General features: G+C 44.4%; 1 protein-coding gene and 1 long non-coding RNA gene across 5 annotated transcripts in view; one reads left to right on the top strand and one right to left on the bottom strand.

Moving 5' to 3' along the window:
* Positions 1-13367, bottom strand: part of LOC111866871 — a 74622-nt gene extending 61255 nt beyond the window's left edge. For 2 of the 4 annotated variants that reach the window (XR_004513275.1, XR_004513273.1), the window contains exons 1-2: positions 13273-13367; positions 12713-12817 (exon numbers count right to left, since the gene is read on the bottom strand). This is a non-coding gene — a long non-coding RNA (uncharacterized LOC111866871). Of the gene's footprint in view, positions 1-2663; positions 2752-12712; positions 12818-13107 lie in introns of those variants that run through there. The other 2 variants (XR_004513274.1, XR_002843230.2) reach the window with 2 other exon arrangements.
* A 6061-nt stretch (positions 13368-19428) lies between these two features.
* The window catches only part of LOC111866867, a 56118-nt gene continuing 53535 nt past the window's right edge, over positions 19429-22011 (top strand). Inside the window, exon 1 of the mRNA XM_033752451.1 lies at positions 19429-19615. The gene's annotated coding sequence lies outside the window, so the exon portion shown is untranslated. The remainder of the gene's footprint in view (positions 19616-22011) is intronic.

Here is a 22011-nt window from a genome sequence, read left to right as displayed (position 1 = left end):
CGTGCTACATGTTCTCATGTGGCAGGCGCTACACCTGTACTTCGCGGCAGCGCGAGAAGTGCCCTACTCAGGCCAGTGCACGTGCACCGGGAGCCGTGTCGCCCACGGAGACGCGATCGATAGGAGCTGGCCGCTGTCTGACACAAGTATAGACCGACAGAAACTTGCAGTAGCTCCAGCGCAGTACCTAATTTAACGAGGGCGAATCAACGGAGAAAGTTCAAGATTTCTGGTATTGTAATTCAGAATTTCCTGACCTCTTCACGCCTTCAAATGTGAAGGTATCCTTTCTCGATAACAACCAGTGTCCCCGTTTATACATGACGACAGGACGGATAGAGGGGACCTGCAAACTAACGTGAAATCCAAGCCCTGCATTTTACAGAGTTCCTTCGAGTTTCTTTCATGTTTTTCTATCTTTATATTATCTTCTCATATTTATCCATGAATTTGTTTCTGATGTTTTTCTGCTTTTTACTCTCTCTTCCTTCGTTTTGCCCTTTCTCCGTTTCTGTTTCTTTCTTTACTTGTCTTGTTTTATCCATTTCTCCATCCATCTCTTTACCTCTTTCCTCTGTGTCTCCCACTATCTTCCTTTCTCCTGCCTATCCTAGGGGTAGTTGAAAGTTTGATGTATCTTATTTTCTCTCTCCGTACATTTGTTTCTACTGTTTTTCCTCTCTCTTCCTCCTTTTTGCCCTTTATCCGTTTCTGGATTTTCCTTCCTTTTCTTGTTTTTTTCATTTCTCTTCCCAATTCTTTACCTCCCTCCCACTATCCTCCCTTAACCCTACCTATCCTAGATATAGTTGAAAGCTCGGATGTATCTCATTTTCTTTCTCCGTACATTTGTTTCTACTGTGTTTCCTCTCTCTTCCTCCTTTTGGCCCTTCATCCATTTCTGTATTTTCCTTCCTTTTCTTGTTTTCTCAATTTCTCTTCCCAACTCTTTACCTCCCTCCCACTATCCTCCCTTAACCCTACCTACCCGAGATGCTGCTGAGAACTCCAGTGTCCGCGCCAATCGATAGTGTTCCATGTTCCCAGGTGGCAACCGACTCTGATGCTGACGACAGCCGGGCTTGCAGGCAGGGACAGGAGCACGGCTCGTCTGATCCTCTTATGCGGAGGAGATCCCAAACAATGGAAATAGTGCGCGTTTTTCTTACGCCTGGTGAGCGTGACAGGCTAATTTGCAACACTTATCAAACGATAAGCTAAAAGATAAAAAAGATTCCGCTCGAAAGCCTTGCTGTTTTGTTACATTCTGGAAAAGAAAGCTTTTCCTCCATGTCACCACACATTAACTGAGCAGGTTACCTTAGCGTTATCGCTCAACGTATTCGGCAGGCACTCGGTTCGAATTTCGGGTGGGACACTGGCTATCGTCACTGAGGCTTTTCGCCGTTTTCTTCAGTATCTGAACTAACCGACAATTTCCTTCTAAATCATTTCCAATTTATCTGTCAACCCAACAGTTCGACGTTATACAGTTTCGATAGTAAAAGTAAAAAGGTACAGTTTACCTGTGCTTAGGCACTACGCCATAAAGGCGTATGGTGAAATGGATGTTAGATCCATATTTTCTTGACCTCGACACTAGCTGGAGGTGAGTGGGCAGCTTTACGGTTTGGCCGTTTTACCTCCGGATTAAGGACCCCCGGTACCCATTGCATACAAGACTGAGTCAGCCCCAGAGTCGGTCTGGAAGACGTGGAGATGAGGAAATTCTTGACCTTACCGAGACCCGAACTCCGATCCCTTGGTCGTCCAGCCCGTAGCCAGTCGCTATACCGACTGAGCTATCCCGGCTCCTTATACCGTACGGATGTTGAAAATAAATAAAATAAAAGGCCCAAATTATATATATATATCTATAAAGTTCATAATATTATTACGTGATAGTGTGACTTTAGACGGGGGTCGGGTTGCTACTCGGACTCATTGAACGCTTTCACTTACAAACTAGTGTTCTCAGTCCTTTATAGTCTCCAGTAGCCGTTGCTTGGTAACGGCCTTCAACGGCAGACGCTTCCCTCGATAAAGGAAAATAACACGGACAAGAATAAAGAGAAGACTAACACAAAGGAGCTGGAAGTGAGGTAGAAGAAGTGAAAGAAATTAAAATATGGACGAGGACCAGAATTGTGAAATTAAAGCGAAGTGTGTGGAGAGGTAAAACGGTGGATGAATTGATGTAACAGGTGAAATAGGCAAGCCGCCTCGGAGCCAGTCCGTGCGGGCAGCCGTACTTGGAAGGGTACGCATGGTAGAAAGGACAGGACGTTTTGTGGGGCACACGGAAGTTAAGGCGAGACAAGTAATACTTTCCCCCCACAGACCCACAAACAACCTGTTTTTAGGAAGCAATTCACAGTCAACGATTCTTTCGTGTCTCGAATTCTGCAGCGATTATCTTCTTCATAACAAACAGGGATATTGCAAAAGATCAAATATATTTTCCAAACTGCTTATTTGTAGCCTTACATGTCATTCACCTTGATGCAGGAAGTCATGAAGGAAGGACACACAAGTAAGATATAGTCTTTAAACAAAGGTAAATTTGTCCCTGCTTTGAATCAATTAAATACCGCGCCATGAAGACATATGGAGGAGTGGAGGTATAGCTCTACCACTCTTGACCTCAGCATTAGACGGAGATGGTCAGCTTCACGTCCCGGCCGCTTTAAATCCGAGGAAAGAACGTCCTCTAACCGAAAGCTGGTTGGGCCCCCAGAGCCTGTCTGGACACTGTGAAAAAAAGAAAAATTTCTTACCCCTCCTAGGTATCTAACCCCAGCCTTCCAGCCCGTCGCTATAACGACTGGAATATCAAGAAGGGAATAATATTAAAATGGATCTTATAGAAATAAAATGGAGTGGTATGAACTGGGTTCATCTGGCTTATGTTAGGGACAAATAGCGAGGTTTTGTGAAAAGGCAATGAACATTTTCAAGTCATTTTCCATGCAGTCAGTTTATTCGACTACATTGATATTTATTTATTGGCAAGACAAGCCCATTTTTTTTGGATTGTCATTCGCAATCAAGTTATTACACTGTACAGGATCAGTAGTATTTTCCCCATGTACGTAATATTTATAAAAGATAAATTTATTTTCGTGCTTTAGTAATTAAGCTAAACACCACGAAGATATATGAGGTAGTGTAAGTGTAAAGAAAGCAGTCTTCTGGGATTTGACACCGTGTATATGTGGTGTTAACCGACGTTTCGGAGGAACGTATCGCCTCCATTTTCAGGGTAGAAGAAAAAATATAAGAAATCTGCAAGCGAAGAGACCGTGAGAACCGGTAAAAGCAGACTTTTCTCTGCTTTTACCGGTTCTCACGGTCTCTTCGCTTGCAGATTTCTTATATTTTTTCTTCTACCCTGAAAATGGAGGCGATACGTTCCTCCGAAACGTCGGTTAACACCACATATACATGGTGCCAAATCCCAGAAGACTGCTTTCTTCATAGTCACCGCCGTGAAAGCCTCAAATCTTACACAGTGTAAGTGTAGTTTCACAGTTCATAACTTCGGCACTAGATGGAGCTGAGTGGTGAGCTTCACGCCCTGGCCGCTCTTAACCTCCTATATCACCCATTACTCTACTCAGTTTATCTGAATCTACTACTGAAAAAACGGCCCTTTTAAAGGCCAAATGTTATCCCACATTTTCTCTTAGCCCGATGTTTCTCTAAAGATCTCTATCCCAACCCTTCCTCTCCGTATTTCCCTACCATTTCTCACCTATTTTACTTATCTACCCTGAAAATGGAAGCAACACGTTCCTCCAAAAGTCAGTAAATATGTACCAGAACATGGCAACACACAGAACAGTTTGGTACGGAGGTGTAGCTCTGGATTTATATTTGAGAGCTGCTAGGTTCGAATCCTAAGCGCTGGTTATCGTTACTGAGACTTATCACGGTTTTCCCAGTGCCTCCAAGCAAATGCAGTGATAGTACCTCAACTAGGCCACGACTGTTTCCTTCAAGATCCCTTCCAGTTCAATCTTATTGATCTATTATCCATCAATCTGAAGCTATATAATTTAGATAATGAAAACGGTTCTAAATAACCCGATAAAATGACAAACTACACGGTGTCATACCACAGAAGACAGTAACCTTCATGTTGACCGCCGTGAGAACCAGAAATCTTCCGTAGTTTGTGTAGTTCGAGCAAAGGAAACTTGTCGTGTGGGATATTCCGCCGTCGCAGGACAGACGTCATGACTTGTGCACGTGTAATTCAAGGCAGGATATTAAGTGCCCCTGATTAACATCTCGTCGCGATGGAAACACAGGTACCGAACCCCACACTAGACCCGCCAGCTCTCGGCCTAGACTTGTTTTGTTCTTCAAGAAACCGAGACTGCTCAGTCGAAACAGCAACGGGCTGGACGGTTGGGTTTTGTGTCCCGGCAGGGGCTCACCCAGCCTCCTCTCCAAAGGGAACCGGGGCCTCTTTCCTCGGGGGTACAGTGGTCGCCGCGTGAAACTGACCGCTCATCTAGCGCCGAGATCACGAATTATGGAGGTCTGCCTCCATTCGCTCTTAAGTCATCATAGCGTAGCGCTTAATTAATGCAGCACAGTAGCATATCTACCTTCACCGAAGTAAAGCTATCCCTGTAACAGGCCGTGGAGGCCAATAAGTTTGTGAGACGTCGAGGCTCCCACATTTTCTAGATAATCTTCTTATAGGTGGTGGTGAGTTATCAGCCTTACGCGCCGGCCGCCCTTTACCCACAGGAAGATTCCTGGTACTCATTTCTGTCAGTGGCTGAGTAGACCCTAGGACCATAGCGCGGTTGGAAGGATTAGGTCAACTGAAAAAAATCCACCTCGAAACCGCGACCTTTCGGGGTGTGACACAGTCACACAACTAACTATGCTACTGCCTTCCCTCCTTCACCAAAGTTTTTCTTTAAATATATGAAAATATATTTTCCCAATATAAATACCTCCTTGGAACACAACTCTTCTTGAGAAGCTGATAGTCGTTTAGGTAGTTGAGAAATTCCCCACATTTTATGTGATCTGAAGATTCAATGCAATGAGGAGCACTATCTTTTGGAGTGTGACGCCGTGTAGGTATCAAATAAGACAGAATTCCTGGTACTCACTGATGTGAGAACCATAAATTCAACATTTATAACACGAGTACAAGAGCTCGCCATTGGACCTTATCCAGAGCCAGATCAATCCAGTCTACAACCTCATAACCAATTTACTGAGAAACAAAATTTTAATATTATTCTTTAAAATACCTCCGGATCTTCAAAGTAATTTGTCGCTTCAGGTTTTGCCACAAATTTTGTATGCAAAACTCATCTCCGCATATATACTACATGGCCAGCCCATTACATCGTAATTAATTTGATTATCTGGAGAGGAGTACAAATTAAGAAGCTCCTATTCATGTAGTTTTCTCAAGTTTCCTGTCACTTCTTTGCCCTCAGGTGCAAACATTGTCCCCCCCAACTCTATATACCAGTTCACACTGCTCTGTCAGGTAACTGCACAGCTGTGTGCTTCAAGGTCGCACCTCAATGTCGGATGGTCTGTCCCAATCATCAGTAGTTTAGGACTTGCCAGCGGCGGCATGTTCGTCCTTCAGTACCAGCAGTTGCAAAATTTGTTTGTGTAAGGAGCAGCCCCACTTCGCTCAACAAATATAAATTGTGACATGAGAATTGTTTTCTGGCCTGGCGTTTGGAATTTACGTCTGTCTGTGTCTATGCCCCATTTGTGAATGTTAATATGTCAATAGGCCGGTCACGGTAGCCGAGCGGTCTAAGGCATGCACTGTCTTCGCTCGCTTGGAGACCGGGATCGTGGGTTCGGATCTGTTTCCTGTGAGGTACGGACTGAATTCTTATATATTATTCTTATACACTGCCGGTCACGGTAGCCTAGCGGTCTAAGGCATGTACTGTCTTCGCCCGCTTGGAAACCGGGATCGTGGTTTCGAATCGCACTCAGGGCATGGATGTTTAGTTTGTGTGTGTGTGTGTGCGTTTTTCTGTGTTTATGTACAGGTAGAGGCCTTGCGACGAGCTGATCACCCGCCCAAGGAGTCCTACCGAATGTGTAAGATCTAGAAAAACCGAAATGAACGGAGAAGTTCATGGAGGTAGGCCTAGGCCCACTGGGGCTGTAGTGCCAAGGAAAAAAAAAATATGTCAATGGGCGACAGGTCTCTTAAATATTCACAAAATTAATAAATTACGTATTGAGATTCAAACAAATGTAGAGTTTCCTCAGAATATGATGACACCTTGAGAATTCGTGACGTAGATAAGACACAGTGAGCAAACATCATAACACAGTTTACATTCCAGAGTGGCTCAATCGAATGAGTTTGGCGACTGAAACTAACTCCTGCCTAAGTTCTAGCTAAGGAATTTGTAGACAATATCAAGAAGTTCTTGGAAGAATTAATCGCCTAATTCCCTTTTGATACAACACGGACCACATAGAAAAACTACGCCTTAACAATTCCTCGTTACAGCGGGAACGTCCTTACCGAGTTCTTACTTGGGCCGCACACTGGCATGCGTCAAGACATGTAACAGTCAAGACACGATGTCTGCGACATGACGCAAAGAAAGGAGCACAGTTGAAACGAATGAGATTATAAAAACCGCCGCACACCAGTCTGAGTCATGATACTGACGTCAGCTTCATGCTGACGAATCACGAATGAAGAAAGACTGCGTCTTTTGTCTCATGTCTTGATGCTTGCCTTGACGCAGTTGGTGTGCGGCCTCCCTTACCTAGCAATGATAGCAGGGACACACACAGACTGACGGGAGGAATTTATGAAGTACGCCGTTGAGACGGGCTCAGATGCCACGATATTGTCACGTGTAACGCGTAGCGTGACGAATAAGAAGGGGTTCCGGATTTGATAATTGGATGTATTTGCATTTCTTTACGATTGCAATCAATTATTACAGCTCACAAACTTAACCGTCGTAGCTTCTCCATTCTGCTTCTCTGCTTCCAAATGACCTACGTTTTCAACTGCAAACCTTCGGCACGGACCCCATAGAAACACCTTTCATTTTGTCACGTATTGTTATAGCCGCGTGTTTACAGTTCCGTTGCCTAGCACTGGGTGTTTTATTGTTGTCACGCGCTTAGGCGGGAAGGGATTTAGCAAGCTGATGCCTAGTAATAGATATCGCACTACAAGATACATACCAGGTTTCATACGGATCGGAAGACAATGGACGTGGGTATATAGACAGGAAGGAGATAGCATAAGCCTACTTTAAGAAAGTAGGGTAAAAGGGGAGGAGAAAGAAGAAGACAATAATGAGATGCGTCATGTCTGAAATGGATTTAAGAAAATAGAAACAGAAAATAATGCAACGGACATGACTCAGCGCTCTTTCACTGGGTCCTGAAGAACGGTGAAGGCGTGAACAAATACGTAAAAGAATTCATGCCTCAAGCTGAATTCGAACCTCGAAATCCCACGGTAACGATATTGCTACTGGATTCTACACTTACGTAAATTATTAACATAATCTCCATACAATGAGCTATACAGGAAATCTCTCTTCACTTTTCTAAAGCTCTGTTCTGATCAGTTCCAGAAAGGGCCAAGGCTGTGATGCCCTTCTGTCACTATCCTCTGTCATTCATCTGTTCGATAAGGCGTCCGTGTTTTGTGTGTACTCCTACGGACAAATTACCGCTGCATAGCAACGAGCGCGGCGCTGATCACAGAAAACAACACTCTTCTACTGTTGCGATCGTTCGTTTCCGCGGAAATGTGTTTACAGAGCCGTTGCCTAGTAATGAACTATTCTGGCTTTCAGGCGTCATGTCACATTATTCTGTCTGCCTTATAGTAGGTAGTCGGGATAGATAAGTCTGTATAGCGACGGGCTATGGGCTGACAGAGGTTCGATTCCCGGTAAGGGCAAGATTATTCTCTTCTCCAGAGCGTCCAGACCGGCTCTGGGGCCCACCCAGCCTCCTACCCCTGCAGGAAAGAGACCGGGATGTGAAGCTGACCACTCACCCCATCTAGTGCACGGCTCAAGAATGGTGGAGCCATACTTCCACTCCCCCATACGTCCTCATGGAATGACAATTAATTACTTAAGCACAGGGACACCTTTGCCTTTTATAAGGCTTTAAATGCAAGAAGAGATTATTTTTGGACACAGTCACAACCTGACTTGAGTATCATCACTCATTAGGCCGCGCCATAGCTCAAGCGGTTAGTCGCTGGCTTCCCGCCGCGGCGGCCCGGGTTCGATCCCGTTTCTGGTCCAGTGAGATTTGTGGTGGACAAAGTGGCGCTGGGGCAGTTTTTCTCCGAGTACTTCGGTTTCCCTTGCCAATCTTCATTCCACCAATTGCTCCACAATCACCCTCACCTATCATCCGGGGCTGGTACAATAGGCCAGAAGTGGCCGCAGTACAAGGGACTTAGTCCCACCCCACCAGCAATAAAAAAATCACTGATTTTGTTGCTTCACTTCTTAAGTATTACGACAATTTGTACATCTTGGCCACTGTGATCACCTGACTTCAGTCACATAACTAGTTTCACTCTACACTTCTTGTTCACGTCTGTTTCACATTTGCATACTAGTAGAGTCACGTGACCAATAATTGAACACGAAGAGTTTCTATCAATATAAAATCGCACAGAACAAATTCGATTTCTTGCAGAGTGCACTTTCCTCAGACGCTGAACGCAAAATTGTGCGGAGCAGAACCGTGGAGAGATGGAAGAAGTGGGAGAGGAAAAGACAAGGAAAAATTGAGGGAGAAAGTTTAGGGTAGGAAGGAGAGACGAAGGACTAGGCGGAAGAGGAGATGAAATACGAAGAGAAGGAACGGAAGAATAGGAGAACAAGAAGGGGACAAGAAGGAGGAGTAGACAGAATAGAAAGACAAGGAGAGGAAGAAGGAAATTGTGGAAAGAAGAGAAGAAATAAGAAGACAAAAAGAGCTGTAGGAGAAGAGGAAAGGGAGGTTAAGGAAAAGCAGATGGAGAGAAATGAGGAAAATGAAAGGAAGAATTGGAGAGAAGAAGACGTAGAAGAAGGGGGAACGAAGGAAGAGGAGAAACCGAGAGAGCCCTCCGCAAGTGCGGCCGCATCCAGCATGAATCTCGCACCCAGAACTTAAACCTCGGTATCAGCTCACACAAGGCCAGCGTTTGTGAAGTTGGAATGTGCGCTAGAAAATTATTCACAGAAAATACAATTCTTCCGCATTTTCTTCCTCCTCCTCTGTTTCATCATTACCCCCCTCCCTGCACCACATTCTCAATTGTCTTGTTCTCTTCCGCATTCTCTTCCTTTTCCGTCCTTTCGCATGAACCTCCACATTTTGCCTCTCCTCCCCATATACACCCGTCTTCTTTCCTCCTCGTCTTACCCTTCCTCCTCCTTCCTATGTTGCTCCTCTTCTTCCTCCTCCTTCTCATCTTACTCTTCCCTCCTTTTCCCGTTCGTGTTGTGTGTCCGAAAGGGGCAACTTGCTGCACGGCACGCAACAGGGGCCCCGAGTCCCCCATTTCTACACTGGCAGAAAAAACTGTAAAGCTATGAAGGCCAATAGGGTTGTGAGACGTCGAGGCTCCCACATTTTCTAGAGTCAGCTCACAGTTGGCAGCGAGATTGTCAGCCTTACGCGCCGGCCGCCCTTTACCCCTGGTACTCATTTCTGTTAGAGGCTGAGTCGACCCTAGGACCTCATCGGGAATTGAACCCGTGACGTTCCTGCTTGTAGCGCAGTGCCTCAACCAACTACGCCACCGCGTGCATCTGGTTGTTACACTGGTCATGGTTTACCTCTCCCGCAGAATCCTTGAGCAAGAATTCAAGGTATCTGCTTATCAGGAATGAACACAGCGACACCGGAAGTGTGCATAGAGCCTGGACCTGATTACACACCTAGTGGAGGCCAAACAGAAACCGCCTTGACGTGCGAAAGGCGATACCGCGACCTGCTCGGACCGCACCTCACGGCCGAGTGGTCAGCACATCGGCCTCGTGAGAACTCGTGAGGTCCCGGAGACTGACCCGTCCTGACTGAGGCTCTCTGTATGTTTTCCTCAGTTCCTCCAGGCCAGTCTAGGGCTAGTGATACAAGTTGTCCCATAACTGCACTCTGCCACGTCCTTTCAAATTTATCAACCTGCCATTAAGTAGAGCCGGAATGGCTCAGTCGGTACAAGGCAGGACGACCAAGGAGTCGGGGTTCTATTCCCAGCAGGGACAAAACGTTCTCTTTTCTTCATAGTGTTCGGACCGGCCCTGGGGCCCACTCAGCCTACTATCTAAAGGTAACCACGGGCTGTTTCCCTGGCGGTAAAGTGGCAATTCTGTGAAGTTGATGACCTACCACCATCTAGTGCCATGGTTAAGAATTATGCAGCTATACCTCCATTCCCTCCACACATCTTTATGGCGTGGTGCTTAATTAAATAAACTCAAGGCTAAATTTTACATTTTACGTATCGTTTGACGTTATATTACAAGCTGGAAGGGAGCGGGTTCGATTCCAGATGAAGTCATTGGATTTTTCAATTGACCTAATCCTTCCAGCCGCACTATGACCCTGGGGTCGACTCAGCCTCTAACAGAAATGAGTACCAGGAATCTTTCTGGGGTAAAGGGCGGCTGGCGCGTGAGGCTGACAGCCTTACTGCCATCTGTGAACCGATTGTCTAGAAAATGTGGGAGCCTCGACGTCTCACAGCCCTATGGGCCTCCACGGAATATTACAGGGATAGCTTTACCTTTTTCAAAGTTTATAGTACATCTGAATATAAGGAAGTGGTTTTTGGAATGACAACTGCCTGTATGTGTCCATGTATATATGTGCGGCTCGCTAACACCTGAACTGTTGGATGTCGTTTATTTGCGATATATACCGCTTTTAAGAGTCTACCCAACACGGGCCGGTGGCCGGTGAATGAATATTCCAGCTCCAAAAATAGGGGCCCTTAAAATGAGTATCAAAAAACAAAAATTTGATTTTCTTGAAAACGGCTCCAACGATTTTGATCAATTTCCAACAATTTATAGAGATCATCTAAAATAAAAATTGGGCGTACCACACGCATATATGAGGAAGTACTGACAATTTTGCTCTTTTTGTTTCACAAGGCAAGAGACAAGAGACCCAGTGTCCAGGCAGAAGTATAGTGGCTTAACAGGTAGAACTGCTAATACGAGACCAGTAAATATATGGCGTATGTTACCAGGTGTATGACTCCGCTTTCTCTGCCTCGCCTTCCGCTACACATACTCGTATTGCAGTTTCTTATTCCTTCCTCGTGGTTTTTACTTCCTTGCCCTTGGGCCCACTAAGACTTCTAATAAATGGGTACCGTGGGGTTCTTTTTTTCCCAGGGAGAAAATTGGTCTTGGACTGAAGCTTGATAGTCACGTGACTATAAACAAGTTTTCGATTGGTGGCTAGATTTATTGACAACTTACAAGTCGTAACTACAAATAACTCTAACACTATCCCTATTTCCACACGTTACAAAATCACGCTAAATCTTTTCCAGGTCTCAGTGTCTTCACTAGTAGTTATCTGGTAACGGCTTCCAACAATGGTCATTCATCTGCTTCCGGACTCAAGTCCTCTCTGATTGGCATCTCCCTTCCAACCGAACTAAACCCTAGAGTTAGTTTACGATTAGCGATTTATCGCCAATCATTTCGTCTTTGCGACAAGCCTCTTGAGACTCACGATCAATATTTTTGTTTTTCCAACTGAACACTTGCATTCATAGTCCTTATGTAACATCTTCTCTGGCGAGAGGATGAGTCTGTCGTTTACAATTGCTGCTGGTTCTTTCCAGCACAGTCATTCTCAGGTTGAAGTCCCGCGGGACTCACGACCATATTTTACCGTCTCAGATTCGAGACTACCCCAACCTGGAGGGCCTGGTTCCCGTATTGATATCCTACAAGAACAGGGTGGCCCAGCTATGCCCCCAGGCACTGGATTCCCTTTTCGTCGCCTCCTAAGACTCGCAGGTATTCTAACCCGCCTCCATACGGGCTTAAATTCTAGACTTGTTACCCTTCTTATAACCCCTTTGCACGGACCTAGTAGAAAACACCATTCCCAACAGTAGCTCTATTGTTGTATACGTATCCTTTGTCGCTGAAGTGTTTACTGAGCCGCTGCCTGGAAACGGCTGTTGTATATTTGTTCGTTTCGAGATCGTTGCATGGTAACAGCTCTACAGGCTACAATAATATGTGTAGTGTTCTTTATTTGTGTTTTCCTCCGTGGCCTATAGTCCACAAACAAACTATACCGACCGAGAGACCGCTGCTTCTCGGCGAAGTTAGTGCCCACTTTAGCGGATAGAGGGTGTCACGTGGTCAGCGCAACGGATTCCCACGGCCGTTAATCTCGGTTTTATATGCCGGATTATTTCTGGTTTATTGTTATTTATTATATGACACTGCTTTTCTTCTTTAACCCGTCCAATTTTCTAATAAATTGAAGAAGCTATACTATCTCAGCATTTGCATGGAGAGACTGAAGAAGATCATGAAGAATGTCTGTCAGGATAGTATTGTGACTGAGATTCGAACTTATTATCTTCTGAAAACGAATCAGAAGCTTTACTGTATAAGGCGTCTTCCTTGGTGATAGGAACGTAAGTTATAAGGAAAATGATTAATGTTTGTGCACTCACCAGCAGACAGCGTCTTCGTTGTGAGATTAGCACCAAAATACGTCCACACGTAATAATACAGCACTCACAAGGTCTTAAAGAGTCCAAAAATAAAATACGACGTTCCTGCAAGTAAAAAAAGATAAGATTATGTTTCGCAGACGCATAAAAATATTGCGTTTCGGAATTATATGACAGCATATTTAGTGGACATGCGTCTTTGTTGCATGGGGAGAGGCTTACGTAAGAAGAAACCCACTGGCTAATAAAAACGCTGACATGGGAGTGTCATGAATTAATTTCAGTCAACAAGTTCATCTTACATTACATGTAAAACTACTGCACTCAATCCAAAGCCGTTTTGCTACTTCAACATCCGAGAACAATTGTTCAATACTGTGACCATTTGATTGTACCTGAATTTTGAGGTTAGGTGCTGTTACTAAATTATTCCAGTTTTAACGAATCTTCTTAACCTGATACAGATTACGGGCTTTATGTAACGCTACTAGTATTAACTTCAACAATTTTAACACACGGAACTTAAATGTTCATCGTGTTTTAAAGATACACTCACATACTTTTAACAATTGCTGTTTCTCCAATCTACTGTCGCCATCTTTGCCGCCCTCGAAAAACAAATGAAACACGACTGCGCTCCGTGATATTATGTTGTTTTGAGTACATTCAGTACATCACATGAAATAAAATGGATGATGTGAAGATATAGGGCAAAGGTGCCTCGTCGCATTACCAGACATGTTGGCGACGTATGGTCGTTCACCACGTCGACCCTGATGACGGTAGCGTGGAGTTTGTGACTCAGCACTGACACGGCTGATCGCCTGCGCAGATTTTGGTGCAGGTATTTCTCATCTGATAGAGTGTCAATGTTGTGACGTTCGTGTGAGATTAGTAAAAGGGGGGCACTCGGTATTAGGGTCAAACGCCCAAGGAGTCGCATTCTTCCTGCTTCAATGACTCCAATTCAAAATAATTGTGTATAGAATGTGCTGCTTAGTTGAGGCTGGGTTTTACTGCTCTCCATGTTGAACTACTGTTGTATGTGGTATTGTTTAACGCTACTGTTTCATCTGCAAAGGTTTTATACTGTCCAAAGAGACGGAAAAATAAACATGAATAGTGAGGTTAAGTAAAGCTATCCCTGCAACAGGCCGTGGAGGCCCATAGGGTCGTGAGACGTGGAGGCTCCCACATTTTCTAGACAATCGGTTCGCAGATGGCGGTGAGGTTGTCAGCCCTACGCACCGGCCGCCCTTTACTCCCAGGAAGATTCCTGGTACTCATTTCTGTTAGAAGCTGAGTCGACCCCAGGGCCATAGTGCTGCTGGAAGGATTAGGTAAATTGGAAAATCCAATGACCTCATCGGGAATCGAACCCGCGACCTTCCGGCTTGTAGCATAATGCCTCAACCAACTACGCTACCGTGTGCCCCCCCTCCCCATGAATTGTGAGTACATTATTTATGTTTGACTTGAATTTCTCACAGGTGTGACCAAGATGTGACGCCGTGTAGTTTGGCAGAAATCCACCGACCTTTGCAAAGAAAGCAGTACGTCTATTTTCAGGGTCGAAATCGTCGTATTCTTCTATTATTGCGTGTGTATTCGTTGCCGCTGGAACGTGTTAACCGAGTCGTTGCGTAGCAACGATAAGGAGAAGGGGAGTGATACACAGACAGACAGACAGCAAGGTGATCTCACTAGCCTGATTTTATTTTTTCGATAGGGTGAAAGTTGACAAAAATATTTTTATATCCCATTAATATTTGGTATATATCGTTCTTATTAACCTGCTTTTCTTATTTTGAAAAAATGAAAGTAGGTTTACGTCATCATCATGCTATGTGTGTGTCTGTCTATTTAACTTCTGAATTCGTGAACCAATCTTTATGAAATTTTGTATGTACGTATATCATGGCACCTGAGTCCATCTCAACGGCGTACTTCATAAATCCCTTCCATTAAGTCTGTGTGTCTTTGTAACGTTGCTAGGTAACTGCTGGGTAAAAACTTTACCGCGGCAAAGAATATACACATAACAATAAAAGAATTGTTAGACGAGTCATTTTCTGTGCGGTCCGCGTCGTATCAAAGTAGGCGAATAATTCTCTCATGAATTCTTGTATCATATTTTGAGTCCTTGTTCAAAATTTCAGGAGGAGGACAGATGTTTTGGTTTGCCTGTCATGTCGGGGCCCATGCAAGTCAGCCCCCCCACCCCCATCCCCATACTTTCGACCTTGAAGCCTTGCCTGATGGTAACAAGTGCTTCAGGCGTGAAGTTCACGCCACGATGGCAATGTTCCAGCAACGGAAATAGATCTAATCTTCTCCTTTAGCCCATGCTACGAGGTCACTTAAGCGAGTGTACAATTTTTAATTGTGATCTTGTTCCGAGAACTCGAAGTTCACACAGAAAATCGGAGGGAAGACGAAAGTAAAATGTAACAGCGCTTTCCCGCGTCGCTCGTCAAAGTGGCCCAATAAACTGTCTCACCGATATAGGGCGAATTCTCAATTTGCATCAGGGAACTACGTTGTGAAGATCACAGTGGCCGCGCGGTCCAAGGCACAAAATATCTTTGTAAGATTTCAGGTTTTCACGGCGGTGACTATGAAGAATGCAGTCTTCTGGGATGTGGCACCGTGTAGATCGCCTCCATCTTCAGGGTATAAGAAATCCGCGAACGATGAACCAGCGTGATTTCCTATACCCTGAATATGGAGGCGATATGTTCCTCCGAAACGTCGGTTAACAAAATATCTACACGGCGTCACATCCCAGAAGACAGAATTCTTCACGAACTATCTTTGTCCTCTCAAATATTGGGATCGTGGATTCGAATCCCACTTGAAGCATGGATGTCTGTGTGCGTTTATTCTGTGTTTGTGTGGTTCTGTGTGTAGGTAGCGGCCTTGCGACGGGCTGATCACCCGCCCAAGGAGTCCTGCCGACTGTGTATAGGATTTAATAGTTCAGAAAATGGGAGGAGGACATAGGTCCTAATTCGTCACGGAAAAAGAAGAGGAAGAAGGAGAAGGAGGAGAATGAGAAGAATGAGGAGAGGAGGAGGAGAAGAAGAATAAGGAGGGGGAGGGAGAGGAGGAGGAGAAGGAGAAGAATAAGAATGAGGAGGAGAAGGAGAATGAGAATGAGGGGAGGAGAAGGAGAACGAGGAGGAGAAGAAGAATGAGGAGGGGTTGAGGAGAAGGAGAAGAATGAGAAGGGAGAGGGGGAGGAGGAGAAGAAGAAGAAGACCATCAGCAGAGAGCTGTGAAATGTGAACAGACTTCAGCTAACTGAAGAAGAGCACTTGCTGACACTCAAGCCTAGACTTTTCAACAATTGTTAGCTTTACCCAGATCCTTAAACAACTTGCAGATGCTTAGAACGGAGTCGAAGTACCGTATCCTTTCGTATTATGGAGGGCGTGGGTTCAAATCTCAGTCCAGACACCGGATATTCTGACCAAGGATCTTTAGTTCCCCCCAGTCCATCCAAGCAGATGCTAGGATAGTACCGCATTAGGCCACGATCGGAGAAACTTGTCCTTATGTTTAATTAATCACCAAGTTATGAAGACGTTTGGGGAAGTGGTGGTATAGCTCCACCATTCTTGACCTTGGCGCTACATGGAGGTGAATGGTCAGCTTCAAGCAATAGTAACAACAGGGCCGCACCATAGCTCAAACGGTTAGTCGCTGGCTTCCCACCGCGGCGGCTCTCGTTCATACCCGGGTCGGGTCAAGTTGGATTTGTAGTGAACAAAGTGGCGCTGGGGTATGTTTTCTCCGAGTACTTCGGTTTCCCCTACCAATCTTAATTCCACCAAATTCTCCATCATCATAATCACCCGGGGCAGGTACAATAGGCCAATCAGTGGCCGCCGTGCCGAGTGGGCCCAACTGGACTCAATCCCCCCCCACTATGCGAACTAAGAAAAACAGTAACTACCGGCAGGCGGTGGCTCGGGTTCGATCCCAGGTCATGTTACGTGGGATTTGTTGTGTACAAAGTGGCGCTGGGGTAGGTTCCCTGCAGGTACTTAGTTTTCCCTTATCAATTCTCCTTCCACGGAATGCTCTGACAACCTCACCGTCATCTGTGAGCCGATTGTCTAGAAAATGTGGGAACCTCAACATCTCACAACCCTATGGGCCTCTGCGGCCTGTTGCAGGGATATCTTTTCTTATTTTACTTTTTTTATTCCTGCTGCTGCTACTACAACAACAACAACTACTACTACTACCACTACTACTACCACTACTACTACTACTACTACTACTACTACTCTACTACTACTCTACTACTACTACTACTACCACCACTACTACTACCACTACTACTACTACTACTACTACTACCACTACTACTACTACTACTACTACTACCACTACTACTACTACGCTTTCTTCCACATCCTCTTCAATTCAATATTTTTCATCATTCTAAACTATTTAATCTGAGCTATTGACTCGCGTCGTTAAATAAACAAATATTATGGTTGCACAATCGATACTATCGATATAACGCTTCACAGAAGCCGGTCATTGCAGAGAAGCAAGCAGTGAGACAAGAAAATTCTCGTTTCAGGCGAGACTAAAGCGAGACTCCGCGTGCCGGGCCCCGGAGAAGAGAAGGCTTTCTCTGAGAAAAGTAGAAAGGTGTGCCAGTTGCAGCCTGCAAGCTTATGTCTGTTGCAGTTACTCATCTTTCACCGGCTTATAACATCGTAGAAAGATAACCGGCGTTTCGGAAGTCCTGCTCCCTACATCTTCAAGACAGAAGCAGGTTCTCACTAAATATGTTGGACTACACGGCGTAACATCCTAGAAAACAGTTATTCATCGCTGTAAGAACATCAGAGCTAACGCAATTATTTATCCAGTATTACCAATTGGAATAATTGGTTTTATTTGAAGACAGTATAAATTATGTCTTATACAGAAGAGGAAGACAAGGGAAATAAACAGTGTGTGTAAATGAAACGAATAAACTACTAGAAAACTAGGATTAGAAGTATAGGCAGCGGTGGTTATGAAGAATTATGTGTTCTGGGATATAACGCCATGTATACCCGTGAAAATCAACCGACGTTTCGGAAGAACATTTCACCACCATCTTCAGTGCCGAAGAGTAAGTCAAGCAACGAACCAGCATGAAGCATCCGCTTCCCACCACATCCATCCTGGTTCAGTCCCAGGTCAGGTCATGTGGGATTTGTGGTGAACAAAGTGGAATTGGGACAGATTTTCTCCAGGTACTTAGGATTCCTTTGCAAATTGTCATTCCACCAAATGCTCAATTGGGACAGATTTTCTCCAGGTACTTAGGATTCCTTTGCAAATTGTCATTCCACCAAATGCTCCATATGCATTTATCATCCTGTCATGGGCGTCACATAGTGTCGACACTCACAGCAGGCAGCAAGCAACCACAGGCAGTTTGAGAGTTGTCTTACGACGTCAGTATCTAAATTATACACCGCTGGATATGCGCACAAAGATGCGTAGAAATACGAGTTTGGTGCCCTGAGTCCTAGTCTCATTTTCGTTGAAAGTGGAATATACAAATAAGTTTTCGTTAATAGCCTCTAATGCCAAATTTCATGAAAATCTGTTCACCGGCTCACTAGTTCTTGACAAATTGACAGTTCAACAGATAGAAGAGGCGAAGGAAATAATTTAGTTTTTTTTTTAAGTTTTCTTTGTGAAAGCGTAGAAGTCAATTCAGCGAAAGTTGTTAGGCTATATAGAAGCCTTCGTTTATCTTACTCTAGAGACATTTTAAGGAGTTCTACTAATCAACATATAAAGTAACAGAGTTTTCCTATAACCCTTTAAAGACTGAAGAGAGATGATAGAAGAGGAAGAAGTGGGAGGTAGTGTGAGACATTACATGTAGGGAGGGGTTATCTGTACTCCTCACGCAGTGTCCTCTCGTTCTGTTACCATTGGGAGGATCAGATACTATATATAAATCCAGTTCGTACCTCACAGGAAACATACGAGTATTACGTCACCGTTAGAAAGACCAACGGATTAATGCTGTTTAGGGAAACAATCGCTGTTTATTGTGAAAACCATACGGATCACAACTAGACTGTGTGGGCAAAATGCAGGGTTTTGGTAAGTTAAAGTAGCTGGTACATATAGTGACCACTGGGATTTAAAAGAAGATTACTACCTACATAGAAAACACTCTCCGGCCTTTCACTTTTATTTTGGGAGTTATATAAAGACGCTCTCGGCGTCTACCCTACATAGCGTCTGTAGTAGGGCGACTGATGAATAGAAAAGGATTGGGAAAAAATTCTGACCTGATCGAGAAACAATCCCGGTATATGCCTGTAGGGACTGACAAAACCATAAAGTACCTCTGTCAGGATAGCAGGTGTCCCAACCGATAATCGAACCGACAATCTCTTTAATACGAACATACAGGGTGATTCATATAGAACCGGCCCGACGAAATGAGGTGTAATATAAAATATTAAAGTAATTTACACATATCTTATCTTGGATTGTGTGCCGTGATCAGAGCAGGTGTTGAAAGTGTCCGCCGTTTTCAATTAGAAACACTCGCTGTTCAACAGTGAACTCCATGACTGTCACCTGTGCATTGCAGACACTTTTCGGCATTGTCCTTGACCTTGCCGGATCATGCGCACACCATTCGACTCAGCACGGCCCACGGATTATTATGTCGTAATTGTGAGCGGTTATATGCATCACCTGCGGAACTATTAGCAAATTCATCGGGCCGGTTCTCTACGACTCACCCTGTAGAACGTTGCTGCTACGACAGCCCTCTGGGGTTCTTGCTGTTCTTACCACTGTGTAAACAGGAATATTTTCAATTTACGCAGTGTTTCCAGGAATACAACTACGTAAATACAGGTATATCTGTGTAGATTCTAGACTGTTCTATGTTTGATGGTCACTGTTAATAATCAATGCTTGTTAAAACATTATTATGCGTCCAATGACGCTAGTTAGTGCATGCATGTGGCTACAGTCAATAAGTGTAAAGCTTGTTTGACATTTAACATTGAATATCTTGAAAAGTACTGTCTTCTGAGAAGGTTGTACCTTTCCCTGAAACGATAATACATCTACAAGACAGCACGGTGTATTATTCATAATCAAATCTCACGTTCAGTATATTATTATTATATTTTGGTAATGTATCTGCAATGTAAAATATGAAAATACACATAAAACAAGCCTGTCACATCATTAGCATTGGAAAATATTGTCACGTGTCGGGAGTTAGCGACCGCCTCTGTGGTCTAGTGGTCAGAGTTACTGGCTACAGATCCAGAGGTCAGGGTTCGATTCCCGGTGCTACCAGATTTTCTGAGAAGTAGTGGGTCTGGAACGGGGTCCACTCAGCCTCATGAGGATAATTGAGGAGCTATTTCAAGGAAACAATGGCTCTGGTCTAGAAAACCGAGATTAACGGCCGTGCGGATCAGCCCGGCGCAATGACTACTTAAACAGGACAAAAAATCCATGCCTTGAGCGGGATTCGAAACCACGATCCTAGCGTTCGAGCGGGCGAAGTCATTTTATACTTAGACCGTGCGGGCGCTATGATCAGCCAAACTGGAAATTAGTTACTTACTTACTCATGGAGCCGAGCCCTTCTTGAGGAGCCGCCAATTCTGCAGCTACTCAAGAATTTCCCAGCATTTTATGGAACCCGAAGGTTCATCGCCGTGTTCACAAGAGCCCTCCACTGGTCCCTATCCTGAGCCAGATCTATCCAATCCATAACATCCCATCCTATCTCTCTAAGATCCATTCTAATATTGTCAAACTGGAAATAACCCATCAAAATTTTGAGTTTGCTTTTCAACATCACACTTCTGGTTTGAGCGTCATTAATTAAGGACAGGACAGCTAAGAGTGCCGTAAATAACAAATGCCATTTCAGTGTGTTTTAAACGCGTTTAAAATGTAATTCCTTTACATTTTACACATTCAGTAGCTAAAATCTAACCATTTCTGGTAGAGGATTCTTCTATAATAACAAAGAACAGAATATCTTTTTTGTTTTTGAACCGATTTAAAAAAAAATTATCTGGTGTAACAGCGGCGTTTTTTATGTCCCTAGACGGGACTTTTAGACTTTGAAGATAACGGAAATTCAGAATTAGCTTTGGTCATGAAGAACGGATCTCTGTAACCACGAAAATTAGATCACGTACTAGAGACGCGGTAACGTAGTTGCTTGAGGGGCTATGCTACAAGCCGGAAGGTCGCGGGTTCAAGTCCCGATGAGGTCATTGGATTTTTTTCAATTGGCCTAACCCTTCCAGCCGCACTGTGACCCTGGGGTTGACTCAGCCTCTAACAGAAATGAGTACCAGGAATTAATTAAATAATTAGTCTATTAGCACCTGCTCACGCTGGTCCTTCGCTTGCGGATTTTCTTCTTTCTTCTTCTATCCTGAAGATTGAGGCAATGCGTTCCTCCGAAACGTCGTCTAACACAATATCTACACAGCGCCACATCCAAGACGACTGCTTTCTTCACATTTTTAATTTGTCTGCAAGTAACGAACTATACGAGACAGTCACGTGAAGTTTGGTATGGATAAATAAAGTTGCTTATACATTGCGCACGACCTTTTGTTTGTGCGCCAGGAACAACAAACATGGCCATGTTGCGAATATTTGAGGTTACACAACCAATAAATTTAACGTTCATAAAAATAACTGTCCTCCTGGTAGTGACGTCATGCGTGTTGGTTGATGTATACTGTCGTTCCTCCGAAATATCAGTACACTTATACCAGACTATACGGCATCACATCACAGACGATTATACCTTTCCTAATCCCCGCCGTGAGAACCTCAGGTTCGATGTATGTGCTTACGTAGCAAAGCTGAATATTTATCCCAATGCTTAATTAATTAAGCAGTATTATTAAAGGTGAAGTTCTTCTTGTAACAAGCCATGAAGGGCCATAGGGTTGCGAGACGTCGAGGCTCCCACATTTTCTAGACAATCGGCTCACAGATGGCGGTGAGGTTGTCAGCCTTACGCGCCGGACGCCCTTTACCCTCAGGAAGATTCCTGGTACTCATTTCTGTTAGAGGCTGAGTCGACCCCAGGGACATAGTGCGGCTGGAAGGATTGGGTCATCGAGAAATCCACTGACCTCGTCGGGAATCGAACTTGCGACCTTCCATCTTGTAACATAGTGCCTCAACCAACTATGCTACCGCGCGCCCCATTATTATTATTATTATTATTATACAGCCCTTCGTTGGGCCTTGGCCGCTTT

This window comes from Cryptotermes secundus, unplaced genomic scaffold (assembly GCF_002891405.2).
Source record: "Cryptotermes secundus unplaced genomic scaffold, Csec_1.0 scaffold673, whole genome shotgun sequence".
Classification (NCBI taxonomy): Eukaryota; Metazoa; Arthropoda; class Insecta; order Blattodea; family Kalotermitidae; genus Cryptotermes; species Cryptotermes secundus.
This window is presented reverse-complemented; position numbering and strand designations above follow the sequence as displayed.